The sequence below is a fragment of the Gavia stellata genome, chromosome 7 (genome assembly GCF_030936135.1).
Source record: "Gavia stellata isolate bGavSte3 chromosome 7, bGavSte3.hap2, whole genome shotgun sequence".
Taxonomy (NCBI): Eukaryota; Metazoa; Chordata; class Aves; order Gaviiformes; family Gaviidae; genus Gavia; species Gavia stellata.
The window spans coordinates 42,022,461-42,039,180 of record NC_082600.1 but is presented as its reverse complement, the minus strand read 5'-3'; positions in this window follow the sequence as shown (position 1 = coordinate 42,039,180).

Here is a 16,720-nt window from a genome sequence, read left to right as displayed (position 1 = left end):
TTCTAAGTCAGACAGAATATCCCTTTTTGAAGCAGCAGGACTTCTTACGAAATAAAAAAGTCTGACTTTCCACCATTGCTAGTGAAAGTATCCAACTTATTCCAACTGTCTTCTAGACGAGAGCTGCCTTAGATAAAGTTTCAAACAATCATTGTAATTAGTCTGGTCTTTCATAGACTCAGGCATTGAATACATAAAGTTCCTGCTTGAGGTTGTACTATCATTGAGGCAAAAAAGTGTGATGACTTCCCAGCCATAGGTTTTTTTGTTGGGTTGTTTTTTTATTTTGTGGAGCAGTCTTATTACAATAGAGATCTATTTCACTTTGATTATGTGATAATGCTTTCGAAGTAACACTCCCTGATTTGAAACGAGAGATTCAGCTCATGCTGTTACAAAAGGCTGAACACGACAGCCGTCGCATCGCTTAGCTCAGGCTCTGACCTCATTTTATGGCTCGGTTTGATGACAGTGGATTCTCTCCAGCTCTTCAAGAATAAAAGTTCCCCATCCAGTTAGATAATATGCCATGCTCCTCCCTCAACTCCCACCCTTTCCACAACCTCCACATTTGGGTCTTTTGTGGATTTCATAAATTAAATCGAGCAATATTAACTGCTCAAGCAGCTATGTCGCTATACTATACATGCTTGACCAGCACATCATGAGAAAGAAGAAATCCAGCCAAACAGCTCTTCCACACAAAAGCACGTAGCCCCGCAGCAGTAGGAAGTTACGTGATAACATGATAGTGTGCCTCACGAACAGAGGTGCAGGTGACTCAGAAGTCAGGAAGCCTCAGGCCAGAAGACAAGATGGTATTTCACCAGCACCATTATAACACCCGAAGCCCTCAGTAGTACTAGTTGCATGGCGATACGAGGTCTGGGGTCACACAGACACTTCAACCGGGCCGCGTAACTTGCGGCACTGGTGCCCGGGGTGGCAGAGGAGCAGACCGCTTGCAGCGGTACCAGCACAGGCTCCGCAGCCCCTTGAGGGGCAGCTGCGAGAGCTGGAGACTTCCAGTTGCCACCAAGATCCCAGATCAACTTTGACACAGACCCAGAATCAGTTTCCTCTCACAGAAATCCGAGACTGATAATCAGTGATGTCTCCAAACTCTTGCAGGGCTTCCACAGCTATTTAACACCTAGGCAAAGGGGGAAAAGCCCTCGGAGTCTGGCTCACAAGCCTTGCAAGACTGCTAACTTTTGAGATAAAGGTGCTGTGACAGAGCCAAAGAGACCTCTTGATCTGAGCTCTGATACACCAATGCAGCCACAGGGTCCAACCTGATTTCCAAAAATACTAATGATTTTGTTCTTCAGAACCCCCTAAACAAAAGCTGTCAGGCACCATCTCTAAATATCAGACCTTATTTACATGACCCAAATAAAACACCCCAAAACTGAATTACTCATAATCCCTTCTTGACCTAGGTTCTGACAAAATCTGAAGTGGCAGTGATTGAAATCCATAAGAAATTAAGTCTTCATGCAATTTTCAGAGCATCTGTTTAAAGCCTTTGGGAAAGATGAGGAACAAGAGACATTAAGCGTTTCCTGCTTTGATAACACAGAGAAGACCCCAGGAAACATCTTTCTTGTGGGACAATAACAAATAACCTGTTTGACTTAATATTGTCTGTAGCACCTAAGTTTCACAATTGTTCTCATACCTTGTTAGAATTAAAGTTTTGTTCTAGTACATGATTCGGTATGACCAGAAAAAAATATTCACACTCGCATGGCAGATTTAGGCCTTATTTACAAATCAGCTGTGCCAATTTTCTCAGGTTACTTCATAAGTACTTCAACACAATCTGAGGGGAGTTGACACAAGTGACAATGACAACAAACGCACAAGCTGCTTTGTGTTATTGCTGAGGAGACAGCTCCCAAGGACTGAATTACTCAAGAGCACCTTCCTCTCAAACAGCACTAGGGTCACCCCATTCTCCGCTGAGGGAATGCTAAGTCACAGCACCCAGGATCCGCCTGTATCTCCAGCTCAGACACACAGCTGAGATGAGAAGATAGCACCTATTTATCACCAGTGCATGGGAGACAGGGTGGTCCCACACAAGAGGCTCTAAAGTGGGATCTACACCACCAGTCAAGCATGCAATTACACATCTGGGCTAACAGCTTCCAGGTGATGGAATTTATCATGCTCCCAAGGCAAAAGAAGAAAAGACCCCAAGACGTCTTCAGTGCTTGTTGTTTATTGACACTCACTTTTATTATTATTTGATTACAGCTGTGGGCTTTTCCTGCAAAGACATGGGAGGACAGATGTTAAGTATTGAGTATGAGTTTGTAATTGCAGCTGAGTCACCATCACTAGTTACTGAAAAGAAACAGGCTGAAATGTTCTCTGGGCTGAATTGCTCTTTGGAAGTGCCCAACTCTCTCCAGTAACTATGATTATCATCCTACACCACTCTGACACAGTTACTTACCTACATCTAGAAGATTCCTTGCCTCCCCCATTTTTATTTTGGAAAGCATTTGGACACAGTACAGCAAAGGAGGGCAGCTAGTAGGAGTGCAGCAGCAGCATCTATGAAGTATTTAAAAAAGCCCACTGACAATGACCTAACTATTGGTATACTTTATCTGGACACTTATTGGTGCATGGCCAGCAGTGTGCCCAGGTGGCCAAGAAGGCCAACAGCATCCTGGCCTGTATCAGAAACAGTGTGGCCATCAGGAGTAGGGAGGTGATCGTGCCCCTGTACTCGGCGCTGGTGAGGCCACACCTCGACTGCTGTGTTCAGTTTTGGGCCCCTCACTACAAGAAGGACATTGAGGTACTGGAGCGTGTCCAGAGAAGGGCGACGAAGCTGGTGAGGGGTCTGGAGCACAAGTCCTATAAGGAACGGCTGAGGGAACTGGGGTTGTTCAGTCTGGAGAAGAGGAGGCTGAGGGGAGACCTCATCACTCTCTACAATTACCTGAAAGGAGGTTGTAGCAAGGTGGGTGTCGGTCTCTTTTCCCAGGTAAAAAGTGATAGGACAAGAGGAAACACCCTTGAGTTGCACCAAGGGAGGTTTAGATTGGATATTAGGAAGAATTTCTTCACTGAAAGGGTTCTCAAGCATTGGAACAGGCTTCCCAGGGAAATGGTGAAGTCACCATCCCTGGAGGTATTTAAAAGCATTTAGGGACATGGTTTAGTGGTGGGCTTGTCTGTGTTAGGGTTACAGTTGGACCTGATGATCTTAAAGGTCTTTTGCAACCTAAATGATTCTAAGGATGTAGGACTGGTTAGGATCTTCTCTCAGCTGACCTTGCAAGCAAGTCTATGAATCTAGCAGCAATACTCAGGCAGGCCTGATCCTTTATATCCACGGTGGAGTTCAAGTGAGTGTCATAGTGTCTCAAAACAGAGGTAATTAGGGCTTGGAACATTTAGATTGCTATAGATGAATCCCAAAGAAAATTAAGCATGAGGCAAAGCCTAGTGTGGGCTTTATGGAGTTGTTGCTCTTATCTGACTTACTAATAAATGAAGAAACAGGATACATCAACATAACTATAATAAACTGTGGTGGGTTGACTCCAGCCAGCAGCTAAGCATCCACGCAACTGCTCACTCACTCTCCCCCCAGCAGTAGTACAGGTGAGAGAATACAAAGAGCAAAATCAAGCAAACTCTTGGGTTGAAATAAAAACAATTTAATAAGTGAAGGGAAGAGGAAAAGAAACAACTGATGCAAAGGCAGTCACTCCCCATCTCCCACAAGCAGAGTGATGCCCAGCCAGTCTCAGAGCAACAGCTACCTTGGAATAGGTCACTCTCAAGCAAAGACAGACCTCAAGACTGGAGAGTGTCTTAACCCTACACACTTGAAGAATCAGGTTATCCATTTGACTTGAGAACAGATGCTCCCTAGCACTGAAGGTTTCTCCAGGTGACAACAGTTAGAGTAATCCAGATAAGATCTACATAAAATAGCTAATGAAAAGACAACTTCTCTGGAATAATAAGCATCAATAATGTTTTGGCTTGATATCCAACATCCTGGCTGCTTAGTGGAAAGATATTTTTAAAAGAATAACCTCAAAAACTCTGCTCAAGTAGTTAATAAAAGGACAAGATGATGCTCATGCTTCTATCCTCCTTCAGGAGCAGTGGGTGATGGGTGTTGATGAAACATACAGCATCAACAAGGCAGAATTTGTTTTCTGGGGGTGTCAGTTGATCAGGGAGCAAGTCCAGCTGCCAGGCAGGAAAGCAGTCACTAGCACAGTACTCAGAGAGCTAGTCTGTACCTACCTTCACTAGGCAAGGGAATCAAGGTATTTCAGCCCTCCAGATATGAGGAGCCATGGATAGCTGTCTTCACCACCGTCGCTTTACCCATCCTAGAATAATTCCTTAGAGTAAAAGAGAGGCTCTGATTTGTTAGAGCAATTTAAATTTTACCACAGTGGAACAGGTGCCATAAAAAGGAGGACTTAAGGAAAAAATTCAGATATTCAGATAAACTGAGGTGGTCCTGCAATTCTCCCTTGCAAAAAAAGCAAAAGCCATGGAGAATTTCCAAAATGCCAGAGTTTTTCCCATGATTTCACTAAGCAATAATTAGTGTTTAGTATATTCATAAATTCCTATGGGATCATAACAGATAATGACATTTTGCCCTTCCTGTGTAATTTATAGAGTGGTACATTAGACTAATGAGCTGATCCAATTTCAAAAGTACCAGTTTTCTTCCTTTGTTAAAGGATTATCACACCTCAGCCACAGCTCAACCAGAATTTGCTTAATGAAATCACGGTATGACATCTCATTAATGATTTTTTTTTTTTTTTAAAGGATCCTTGGGAGCTGCAAACCTCCACTCCGATCCCCAAATACTTCAGCTTTACAGAACTGAAGGAGAAATGACAAACCGTGTTTGTCATAGGAAGAGCATCTGGATTAGATGCTCTGGACAAGCAGAAGCGTCAGACCTCCAAACAGAAGGCAGCGTCTCTAGGATGGGGTTGAGGGTGAAGATCAGGAGTAGATACACAGCTGCTGTACTCTCCTCTGAAAGAGTGCCACCCAAGGGCTGACTGCAGGAAGAGAAAGAGCACACAGGAATGACAAGCATTTACCTGGGCCTCAGGAATCCCACTGAATTACTTATGTCATGAATGAAGTAATTTCATGATCATTAGGATAAAAAAACCAAAAATCACTGGATTCACCACTATTTCAGAACACTGCAAAGACATACTGTAGTGTTCTCCTTAGGGGTGGGTCATCATCAGCAAGTGGGGCATGAATAAAAACCTCAATCCTCTATCCAGCTATCTATTTCCACAGGACTTCTAAGTATTTGTCTTTGATAAATAAGTCAAATTCAGTTGGGATCAGCCACAGGTTAAAAAACTATTAGAGTAGAATACACATGTACAGGGAACATGATCGTTTAAGTCTCAATGCCTTAAAAAAAGCCAGGGAAAAAAAGAGTGAGAGAAAAAACATTATAATTTCTTGGGAATTTCTTCCAAATTAATCCTATCTGTATTCCTAAGGGAAACAGGGTCCACATAATAAGGCTTCTTGGGATACTGGCACAACACAGCTTGGGGATTTCACATTGACCTCCGAGTCAGGGTCAATAGTATAAAGCAAGGGGCAAAAATCAGCTATCAAGGTTAAAGGCAGAGGGTAAGTGTACAGCTGACTGATAAATGCATTAAGCATATGTACTTTTGTGCCACTCAGAACAGAGCAGGATCCATAAACACTTTTGACTTCCAGAAAGTCATATTGCCAGAAACACAGTAATGTAGGAAAGAAAAAGATAGCTAGTTATTGTTATTTCTGTTGACAACCCAATACTCATTTCCCCCAGCATTTCCATGTCTTTCCAGCACCATGAGAAATACCTTAAAAATTGCAGGATTTGCTAAAGGATGAACCTTATAAAGGATAATTGAACTTCCCAGTGCTTCTGCTAAATACAAGTACCGACTCGAGCAGATACAAAAATAAAAATACCAAAGCAGCCCTCCTGTCACTGAAAACACAAACCCTTTGAATTCAACATGTCTGTGAAAGCAAAACACAATTATGCCTCTAGAATAATTACATTTCAATCAGCAGCAGACACCTGGTTCTCTGACATTTAAGTAGAGAGGTAGGGGATTTTGCCCCCAACACCTGACCGAAGAATAAATATTCCATGACAGTCGGATAGAAAATGGACAGCAAACTATGAGAGAAAACCTGAATTAGCTGCTAATTGAATGGAGCTGACTTCCATTTCCTGATGTGTAACTGTGAACTCTACAGAACAGGGACCTCTGCCTGTAACCCCAGGTGTGTGCCATCTGCTATCAGTTCAACCAGAAAACATTTTTCTGATTTTTTCCCCTCATTTCTTCCTGACACACTGCTTTAATGCTATTAGGACATTTTAAATGAACCTATGGTGTAACATTTTCCTTTAAGCATCATATGCATATTCCAGTAATGGATCCACAGTAAAGGCCAAGGTGAAATTCTCAGATAAAACATGCTTAAACTTGCTGTGTTTCACAATGGAGGAATGAACGCAGCTGTCTAGATGTCATTTGCTAGAACACCTCATTACAAAACACAGGCTAACTTCTGCAGACAAAGCAGTCACGAAGCACTTGTAAAATACAGTCCCATCCACTCTGAAGCTACTCCCCTGCCAAGATTCTCATTTCCAGCTCTGCTTTTCAACTTCCCTGATTTGCTAGCAGCAACATAAATAAATAAATAAATAAAATCCCTGGTGAGCGGGGAAATAATCTTAACAGCAGGGGAGCTCCATTGCTCTACAGTGTCAGTAACTGTCCATGCGGTGAAATGTTAAAGGAAAAACATCCCCACACCCCACATTTAAAACATGGCTATGCCTGCAATGAGTCTACTAACTCTGACGAGGGCATAACAATGCTACAGTTGTACAGTGGTTGCATTACAGTTTAGGTTTAGATGCTTATAGCCACTTTGCAATGGGAACCTTTAGCACTGGAGGTGGAAAAGAACGTATTGCAAAGTTACAGAGACTGGTTAACCTCACACCAACATTGCAGAAACCTACTTTAATTTTCACTTGTTACAAAGCAGAAGGAAGTGTTTGTGGTGGTCAGGTTTGGCAGGGCCAGTAATCATAATTAGCCTTTTACAAAGATTCCCCCCCCCACCCCCACTGGTGTTATGTAATGATATTTTTTGTTTGTTTTAAAGCTGAAGGTTGCATGTAAAATTTAATGACCCATGATATTGCAGGAGGTTTGTTTGGTTTCTTGTTTGTTTGTTTTTTTAAGAGCAAAGGATTTGAATTTTCATCTATAATTTTCGGAGCAGCTTTTATTCTCCTCTGAGTTATCACACCTCGTCAATCAAGCTTTGCAGCTCTACATGTTTACCCTTAAGGTAAACTCAGCCTCATAGTTACATCAACACCCTTGGCTGAAACTACGTGAAGCATGAATCATAGTCTCTGTGGAATTCTCATCACAATTTCTGGTTTGTAGGACACTATACAACTCTTCGCAGACCTGAGCTGACTTACCTGTGATGGTCAGCAACCCAAAAACCAGTTCACAAAAAACCCCAAACAAAACAAACCAACCAAAAAAACCACACACACACACACACCAACAGCACTGCCGAGTTTAACTGCAGTCGTGGATAAAAGTGCAATAGTGAAAAATCACAGGCATGATTACACACCCACAAAACTACAGCAGGGAAGATGGGGTACACGACAAAGCTCGTAATTAGTAATTTACAAACCTTATAGTTACTAACAGAGTGTTTCCCAGGTCTCTCCTGTATTACTAACCCCAATTCTAACTGACATATTTTGCCCTGAAATTGAAAGGTCCTTCTGTCAGATACAACTCATTTCAGAGAGATTTCCTCAGACATTTGTAGGAAATGGGGTAGTAAAAGATATCATTTTATGGCATGCTCACTCAATACAGCAGCCTACTCTTGCAACAGGCTAATGATGTTACTGTTGCTGTAGCTTAAGGTCTTGTCTTATGATATTTTAAGATTATAAATACAGCAGGTGATGCCTTGTTGAGGAGTGGGTGGAGAGTCATTGCAGTGTCATGTAGGAGGGCATTATAACCCTTTAACGCATTTGAAAAAGGTGTTGGGTGTGAAGGAGCTTGCAGGTATGTGTGTCAGTGCTAAAGCACAGACTGTACAATCCAGTCGCTTTCAGGACAAAGTTTCACTCGTCACCAACAAAACACCAGTGGTGACAGCCTTAGTGTGGGGCATCTGTGCTGTGAAAATAGAGGGTCAACAGAAGTGAGTTTGATATTTGGGAAATGCACAGTCAGAAGCTATAGTCTCACAGAGAAAAGTGTTATTTTTCCTTCATGCAATAAAGAATGTTTTCATGGCTTAGAGGAGCAATCTCAGGCTTTTGTGCAACTTTACTGAGCTCTGCTACAGTTTCACCAGGAGAGTCAAAAGTGGAGGAATAGTTATTACATATATTCTATATAAACATTGGACTAGGTAAAGAGACATTTTCAAGTGCACTAATCTGCTCCTTAGACCACAAGAACCACAATTCCTCACAATAGTGCTTTAATTACATCTTTACGCTTAGGAGGGAGCAGCACAGGGATATGCATGATCACATTCCTTTGGATAGCAAGCAAGCTTAGTAGTACCACCATGAATTGCAAAAAAATAGGTCATAAATAAATTTACATTCAACAGCACTTGGCAGGCTCCTCACCTTTCTCCCAAGAAAAATTCCACATCCAACTCTTACATTTCTTCTCTTTTCCCTTCAGAGACATACATGGGTCACCTGAATACATAGTTCATAACCTCAGGGACCATTCGATTTTCCAGACAGTAACTGCTCAAATATGTCTTTATATTGGGTCTGGCCATCTGTTGGTGAAGCCTCACTTCTGACACAGATATCATTTGATATACATCCATGTCCTGATTCCCACCATGTCTCAACCTGTTGCCATTGAGTATCTTACCTCCAAGAGAGGGAGCGGGAAGGGAAATGAAACTGCCCTAGAGTATTACTAGGTGAAAAGGTAGTAGTCTGTTTCCTCACCTTCATTCAGAACATACTTTCACCAAAAAAAAATACACCCAGCCAATCTGTAAAGACAGCACTCCTGAGATTATCCTCATCTGATGCTTCACATGCAGCATGGATTCTCTCAGGGCTCACTGTGCTGCAGGAGTATATATACCAAATCATCATGGCTATATGATTCTTAAATAGGACTAAGCTGGAGGAGAGTGGAAGGAGAGCAAGTACTGTCCTCAAGCTGTCAGAAAGCCTGTAGTGCCCTATTTGCCATTTCAGCATGAAGCAGGAGCAACAAGGTTTGTGGCTGAACTTCTGTGTTACAGCACAACTGAAGCAGTGAAATAAACATTTATTTGAATTCCTGAATGATCCCTGCAGCAAACAGAGACTTGCCCTAAAGTAAAACATCTCTACCAGTGTGAGGGATTTATGTCTAAAATCCATTGTAGCTGCAGATGCCTGAGCCAATGTTCAGGCTTCCACTGACTTCATTTCACAGCCCACCTCTCCCAGTGGAGGCTAAAAACCCTGGTATGTACACTGCTGAGAGGGAAGACTACAAAGAAACTGGTGGGGTTAAACATCTCATTTCCTAAAAGTACAATATTATATAGGAAGGCTTAAGACTGGTCTGAGTAAAATCCCATCCTCCAAGTCCCTCGACATCTATAGCCACTGAGCATGGCCTTTTTTTTTTTTTTCTTTCCCCAGCATATAAAAGTACTTTTTCCCTGAAAATTCATGTTGGGCAATTGTATCTTGCTTTAGTTCCTGCATTAGTTTTTATTTTAAGGAGAAAACAATATAGGCTCCCTTTGCTTATATAGAGTCTAGGGAGATATCAGCATTTCTCTTCCTACCAGTTGTTGAGCTCCAATCACAAACCCAGAAGATATGCAACAACGGAACACAGCTTAATAACGTTGACATACCTTTGTATAAATCATTTGTTATATCAATTCATCAGCTTCTACTTTAGATGTCCACCAATATGTTAGCCTAACCATTGTCAAGTCTTTCATAGACGCCACAAAACTCTGAAATATTCTTTTCATGTTCAGCTTAAGTTTATTCCTTAACACACTTGTTCTCACACCAATGCTGGCTGTCTAGCTTTATCTCCCTTCTCTGGATTGCTTTCATAAAGAGCAGACAGGTCCACTCTCAGCTGTTGCTGTGATAAGCAAATTAACCTACAGTCATCTGGTGTCCTCTCAAACGGCAGGTTTTCCCTTTCCCGTACTTCCTCATCCATGCCTCTGAGTTCATTTTCCTCAGACACAGGTGACCAGTCAACATGCACTGTTCTACATGAGACCTTACAAAAACTTTGTTCAATGGTATTAGTAATGCCCTCTTTCCACTGGAAATGTTACAGCCTCCAATACCTCAGGATCTCATTGCCTTTTTCAAAGCCATCTCACATCGATACCATGTTCTGATTAGACATTGCTTCCTATATTTGTCTTTTTTCCGTTTGAGGTGTTGAGTAAAGTGTCTCACCTGGCGACTGAGCACAAATGTCTGATTAAAAGTCTGGCCTGGTGTAGTATTTGCCATATGAAAAGCAACAGAGGTAGTACCTCTTCTGCCTCAGTTTAAGATTTTTGGGTGTGATTCCAGACACATTTTTCATCTACTGGGGTTAATAATACTGTAAAGATTTTGCAAGATAAAGAGGTAAAGTTCAACATAAATAACATTGTTTAGCTTGTAAATAAATACCTTGGAAAAAGGCAAAAATTTCTTCAACCATCCTGCTCCAAAAAACAGGACCATTAAGAGAACAATACCTTCCCTTGCCTGCTCTGGCATTTTCCCAGGCAACGCTTTTCCTAGGACACTGAGCCCTTTACTAACGCTTGTGCTCCAGAGAGCTGGCTTAAAGGCGCACAACAGCAGGCCACCAGTGTTCTGCCCTCTCTGCTACCCCTTATCACAAGATTCTGCTCCCTCCTTTGCCCTGGCTCTGCTCTTTATCCGCTGCTGCCTTGAGCAACCTCACAAAGAAGCATAAATTTTACTTAGACAGCATTGTGGTGCTCGCATTTTAACTTTCATTCCGCTTTGAATCACTGCCGTTACAACAAGACCTGTGTTTGGGAAGTGCCTGGAGATGAAGTCAGAAGATCTGCTGCCACATAGGAGTTTGCCTTTGATACTGGAAAGGAAGACAAACAAGCAGTTGTTTTCATATGAAGCCACTGTTTTCTTAATAGCATATGATATCCCATTAGTTATTTTATATTGTTTCCTTGCTACATCAGGCTTCAAAAATCCACAACAGAATTATTATAAAAATCTTCTGAAGTATTTTATTTAAAAAACATAAGAATTCATTGTTTACTTATACAGTAGCACCAACACTGAGCGCAATGAATTACAAAATCTTAGTTGCTAAGCACTATAGCTGAAAAGAAGCTTCCGCTAGAGAAGCTTCTCAGCTACTTAGAACATAATTTGGTCATCATGTGGGAAGAAAAAGAAACCCATATTATTGTGAATGCAAACAAGTCCTTGGCCACAGCAATCTAGCAACCCCACAAAAGGAAAACTACCTTATCAGTAATACCTGTTTATATGAATAGGTGGTCTTGCAGGTGCAGGCAGTATGCTCTTTTTTTAAGGGTGGTCAGAGTTGAAAGATCAGGTTGTTAGAGTCTGAAGTACCAGCTTAATTCACCTAGTTCAAATAAAACCAAAAGGGTTTTTTTAAACTGTTTTTACAGTCATTCTGCTATAGGGACAGCAAAGCTAAGCGATGGCGATTTAAGTGCGAGTCAATTTAATTCACCAGCACAACTTCTAATCCTTACTAACACAATCAAAACCACAGTTCTTCACCTTGGCAACTTTGTCACTTTCAATTTCTCAGTGGGTCTTCCACATTTTTAAGGCTCTTTAGGAAGTAACTCAGGTATTATCTTGCTCATCCTCTCCTTGAGCGGGTGGCCTGCAGTAAACACCGGCTAGGAGGCTTCCTTTGTTGGCTCGGCCTCTAATTTTCACCCACAAGCTCTCAACCTGTTCATCACTATTTTTCAAAGACAGCTTTGTGCAATCAATCCCTTTTTTACATGTTTAAGGACTGTATGAAGAAATTCAGTGAACTACACGTACTAACCCATGACGTTTCCAGCTGGATCAACCCTTCACTCCTCCCTTACCCTTTGGAAACTCATTACCATAAGAATGGCTGCCAAGCCTTATTTTTCTGCAAATCATCACATGTGGTTTCCTACAGAATAAGCAGTAGTTTAGTACTCCACCCTTCTTTTAAGTACTAACTTCCTGTCCTATTTTGCTAGGTTATCATGGCTTATATATATAATACATATATTTAAAAACTTTCCTTGTTCTTTCCTTGTTCTCCATACTTTAGAAATGAATTATTTTATCAAAGGCTACAAAAATTTCTTTTACCTGGAACAGAGGAAAAAGCAGTCCTGAAGAGCTGTTACTTCTTGCACATAAATTAAGCTACTTTGGTGTGTAAATCCAGGTTGATTTAAATACTTATCACTTATACAGATCATTTACTCTGAACACTTATGAAGAACTAGAATAACCCAAGTTATCCCGCTGCAGGGCAAATACAAAAGTGCCGTAAAAAAAAGTTTCTGTTACTGAGGACCCAGTTCTCCACTTCTTTGACATCTTCAGCTGACTCCCAGAGTGCAGTCAGTACCCCTTTGACAACTGTATGATGGTGCAAATCTCTTGTCTCTACTTGCTGCTCCAACAACTAACTCTGTCCCACTCACAGATACCTTTTCCCTGCAAACGTAAGCCATGCATGGCTCAGACCTTGTCTGCACTAGAGGCCTTGCTCAGCTGGTCCTCGAGCCCTCAGCATGAATAGCAGCAAGCGTAGTAATCCAGCCAAGTCTTAGAGCACTGAATTTGTTTGGTTTACTGTTAGGAGTCCTTCGATGCCCAGGAGCTGCCCCAGTAGCTTCTGGCAGCCCAAAGCCAACAACCAGAAGAATCAATCAGAGCCAGGACTACCCACAGTGGCCAGGTACAACCACCAAGGACAACCACCTTGCACCTGGCCTCAAGGTGTACTAGGAGCTAGATACAATCACCCAGGCTCATTGAAAGTTGTAAGACTTGGATTTTTCCTCCAGTGTGGTTTAGACAGAGATTTTGAGCAATACATTTGAAAGAAAAGACAGTTAAGTGAATAGCTGCTCATAGAAAGATGGAACAGTCAGGATCAGGATCCTGTACCCATTTCTACAACCGTATTACCGTATTATTATTTATTATTAAAATAAATCAATTACATTTTTAATACTATTCAGTATTAGCATTGCTGCAGCACCAACATCAGCCATATATGGCCCTCAAGGGCTACACGCAAAATTTGTTCTTTTGGACAGTCTGAGATAGAGAGAAGGGGAGGGATATGAGAAACTGAAATGAGAGCCCAGGTAGCACTCTTGGGATAACAGTCGGTAACAGCAGTTCCAAGCCTCTGCACACTCTCTCTCTAGAGTAGAATATGAAATATTTTGAATTATTTCACAGGATTAATCTGAAGATAAGGTTGCTTAAATGATCCAGTTCCCTTCACCAAGAACACCGAGTCAATAAAATATTTGTTGTGGGTTTTTTCCTACATTATCCAACAATCTTCCAGTGTATGTGTCTGTGTACAAACATAAACACATTTAACTGTGGAATACAGAAATTCTTCTATGATAAGCTTTTTATGAAAGACTTAATTCATAAAAAGTGTTTCAATGGACCCTGCATTATATATAAAAAAAAGACTGAAAGGGATGCATGGGTTATCAAATCCACTAGGTGCAGACAGTGACAGAATAATCAAGAAAGGTTACAGGAACTTCCCTTTCCCTAAACCATCACAAAGCAGGGCCACAAAACATTTCCCAGAACCTCATGATAAATTTTGTCTGTAAAAATCAAAAGCCACAATTGCAACAAAGCAAAGACTATACCACTTCATGTTCTACATCCTGCAAGAGAAGGAAATTTGGCAAGTGAAATTCCATGGTGCTCTAAAGTAGTTAATGTGCTACAGGACACCATAGGACAGTGACCAAAAAACTTCATGTGTTGAGAAATTCCCTTTTGAACACTAATATGATGAGTTGTTAAGCATTCCTGGCAAATAAGCAAGCGTTTGATACCAGCAAAAACACTGCATGGCTAGTTTGGATTAGGAAAGGGTATGAATCATGAGAAGTATATGATTAGCTGAGTGCACTCTATCTCAGAACAATCGATATTTACCAACCAGGCCTTTCTTGAAATAAAGCTAAGATATTAGAAATACAGGTTAGCCTGTACACATCTTGTTTCCAGACTGACATGCAGCCTGCATGCATACCTACTCTTGTAAACGTATGGCAAGAGTAAGACTTAGGCACCCATGTGAACTCTTCCTAGGACAAAAAAAGCTGGTGCATTCCTCCCATTTTCAGGGCTCCTTTCCCCATGGGCATTCCTTTGTGAGAGAGCTCTAACCCTAGGACTCAGGGAAAAAAAAACAACAACAACAAACATACCACACAAAACAAACCAAAACAACAAAACAAAAAACCCCCAAAAAAACACCACAACAAACCAAAAAAACACCACACACACCAAACGTACCTGCTTCCCAATTCTCCTGAATGTTCCTTTGACTTGGGATGCCAGGCTGATTTCTCCTTAACAACTAGGCTTGAATTTAAATGCCAGGACAGAAGACACATTCCTCCTACGAGACAAGAAGCATTTTAACAAGACTGAAGAACATATGCCACACAAGGCGTGCACAGACTTGGGGACAACTCTCCTGCCACAACATGGAGTTTCAAAGGAGGTGGCTACTTAGACACCAGTTTAGGAATGAAAATTAACTGTTAGGGCCCCATATCTTGTTCCAACAAAGAAGCTCTGCCACTGTGGAAGAACTTTCAGAGAAGCTGTGCCTTAAAAGACTCCACTGTATATGCCTAGCAAATTTGAGTAGATACAGTTTTTGGAGAAAAACATTCCACCTTCCCATCTACATGCTGGTATCTAAACACCTATATCCATCTCCACTGTGTCCAAGCATCTCTGATTAGGAAAGGGCCTCAAAAACAAGAAAGTAGAAGTAAATCAAACCATACAGTTCAACTTGGATTCACATCAGAAAGAGAAAAGGAACAACTCAGGAGGAACAAAGGAAACTCCCATCCTACTACAAACAAACATTCAAAGGCATGGCATGGTGGCCGGCTGCAAGGCAGCTGAGACAAGAATACTTGAAAATCTTATGTAGAAAAATATACGAAAGTCACTCAGCAAATATGACAGATATCCAAATCCTACAAAGCAGGTAGCTGTGCAGCACCATTTATAAAAGAAAAATTATAATATTAAGTTTCTGTTCCTCTTATTTCAGCTTAAGTAAATAAGTGCTAAGTGGACTTGATAAGTCACTTTCCCACTGTCAGGTATCCTGATGTAATACAATAAACTATGCAATATAGTATTACATTGACTTCTTTGCTTACTTTTTATTGGAATAAGGAAAAATATATCAAGACAAGTGTTCATAAGGAAAATTGTGAAACGCACATTAGCAAAATATTTATTAAAAAGAGAAACATTAAAAAATATATCAAGAATCATACCCATTTATAAGCCTTTACATCATTTCAGAAAAGACAAATTTCCTGTCTCCAATTTTCAAATGCAGAATCAGTACATTCAGCTCAATGTAAAAGCCACAAAAGTAAACAGTCTTTGTTTACCATCCTTTTGCATTAGATATTTTCCAACTACATAATTCAGTACTTTTCCCTGAGCTTTCTGCAAAGTGAGGTGAATTCCATCCCACAGTATAGCAGCATCTGACATTATTTTATTCATTCACACTCATAAGGTGTGCCTACCTTGAATACTGATGTTTCTAAAATGTATAGACACACACAGAAATTCCTTGAACAAAGGTCTGGCTGAATTGCAAGCCCAAGTGTAAGCAAACAATATCTAATTCAGACTCTTCAAAGGAGCCTTCCTCCCTCTTACACAGAAAGAGGAAGACGAGACTTACAGCATTTTTAAAGTTTCATCAGCTTGTGATGATCAAACTGTAGGAAGACGCAACACAATCCCATGATGTGTCTTTAATCGTTAAATATAAAAAAGGAAACTATTATTTCCTCAAAAACAAATGGTTACCAAAGTAAGGTACTCTATATTGAACTTCTGAGAGACTAAAAGCCATTATAATCCTTGAGAAGGGTAGGAAGGAAATATCACAGAGATATTTGAAACCATGAATGGCAAAATGGAAAGCAGATAATGACTGTTGAGTCTTGAAAGTATATCGGCATCAGCCAGTAGCAAGTTGAAAGCAAAAGGACACATTTCCTCTCTCAGTGCATAGTTACAATCTGTGGAGTTCCTTGCCAGATGATGTAAATTGTAAAAGTTCATGGAGGGAGGTTCAAAAAGCATGAGATAAAGGTATAGAAGAAATCAGTGTTTCCTTGAACGCCGCCACAGCTCTGACAAGAAGAGGTGCTTCACTCAGTGCAATTTGGAAGATTATTCTCCAGACACTTGAACTGTTTGAATAGACCTCCCTAGTCATCTGGTATCAGCCTCTGTAAGCTGAGATACTGGGCTAGATAATTCCCTACTCTTCCC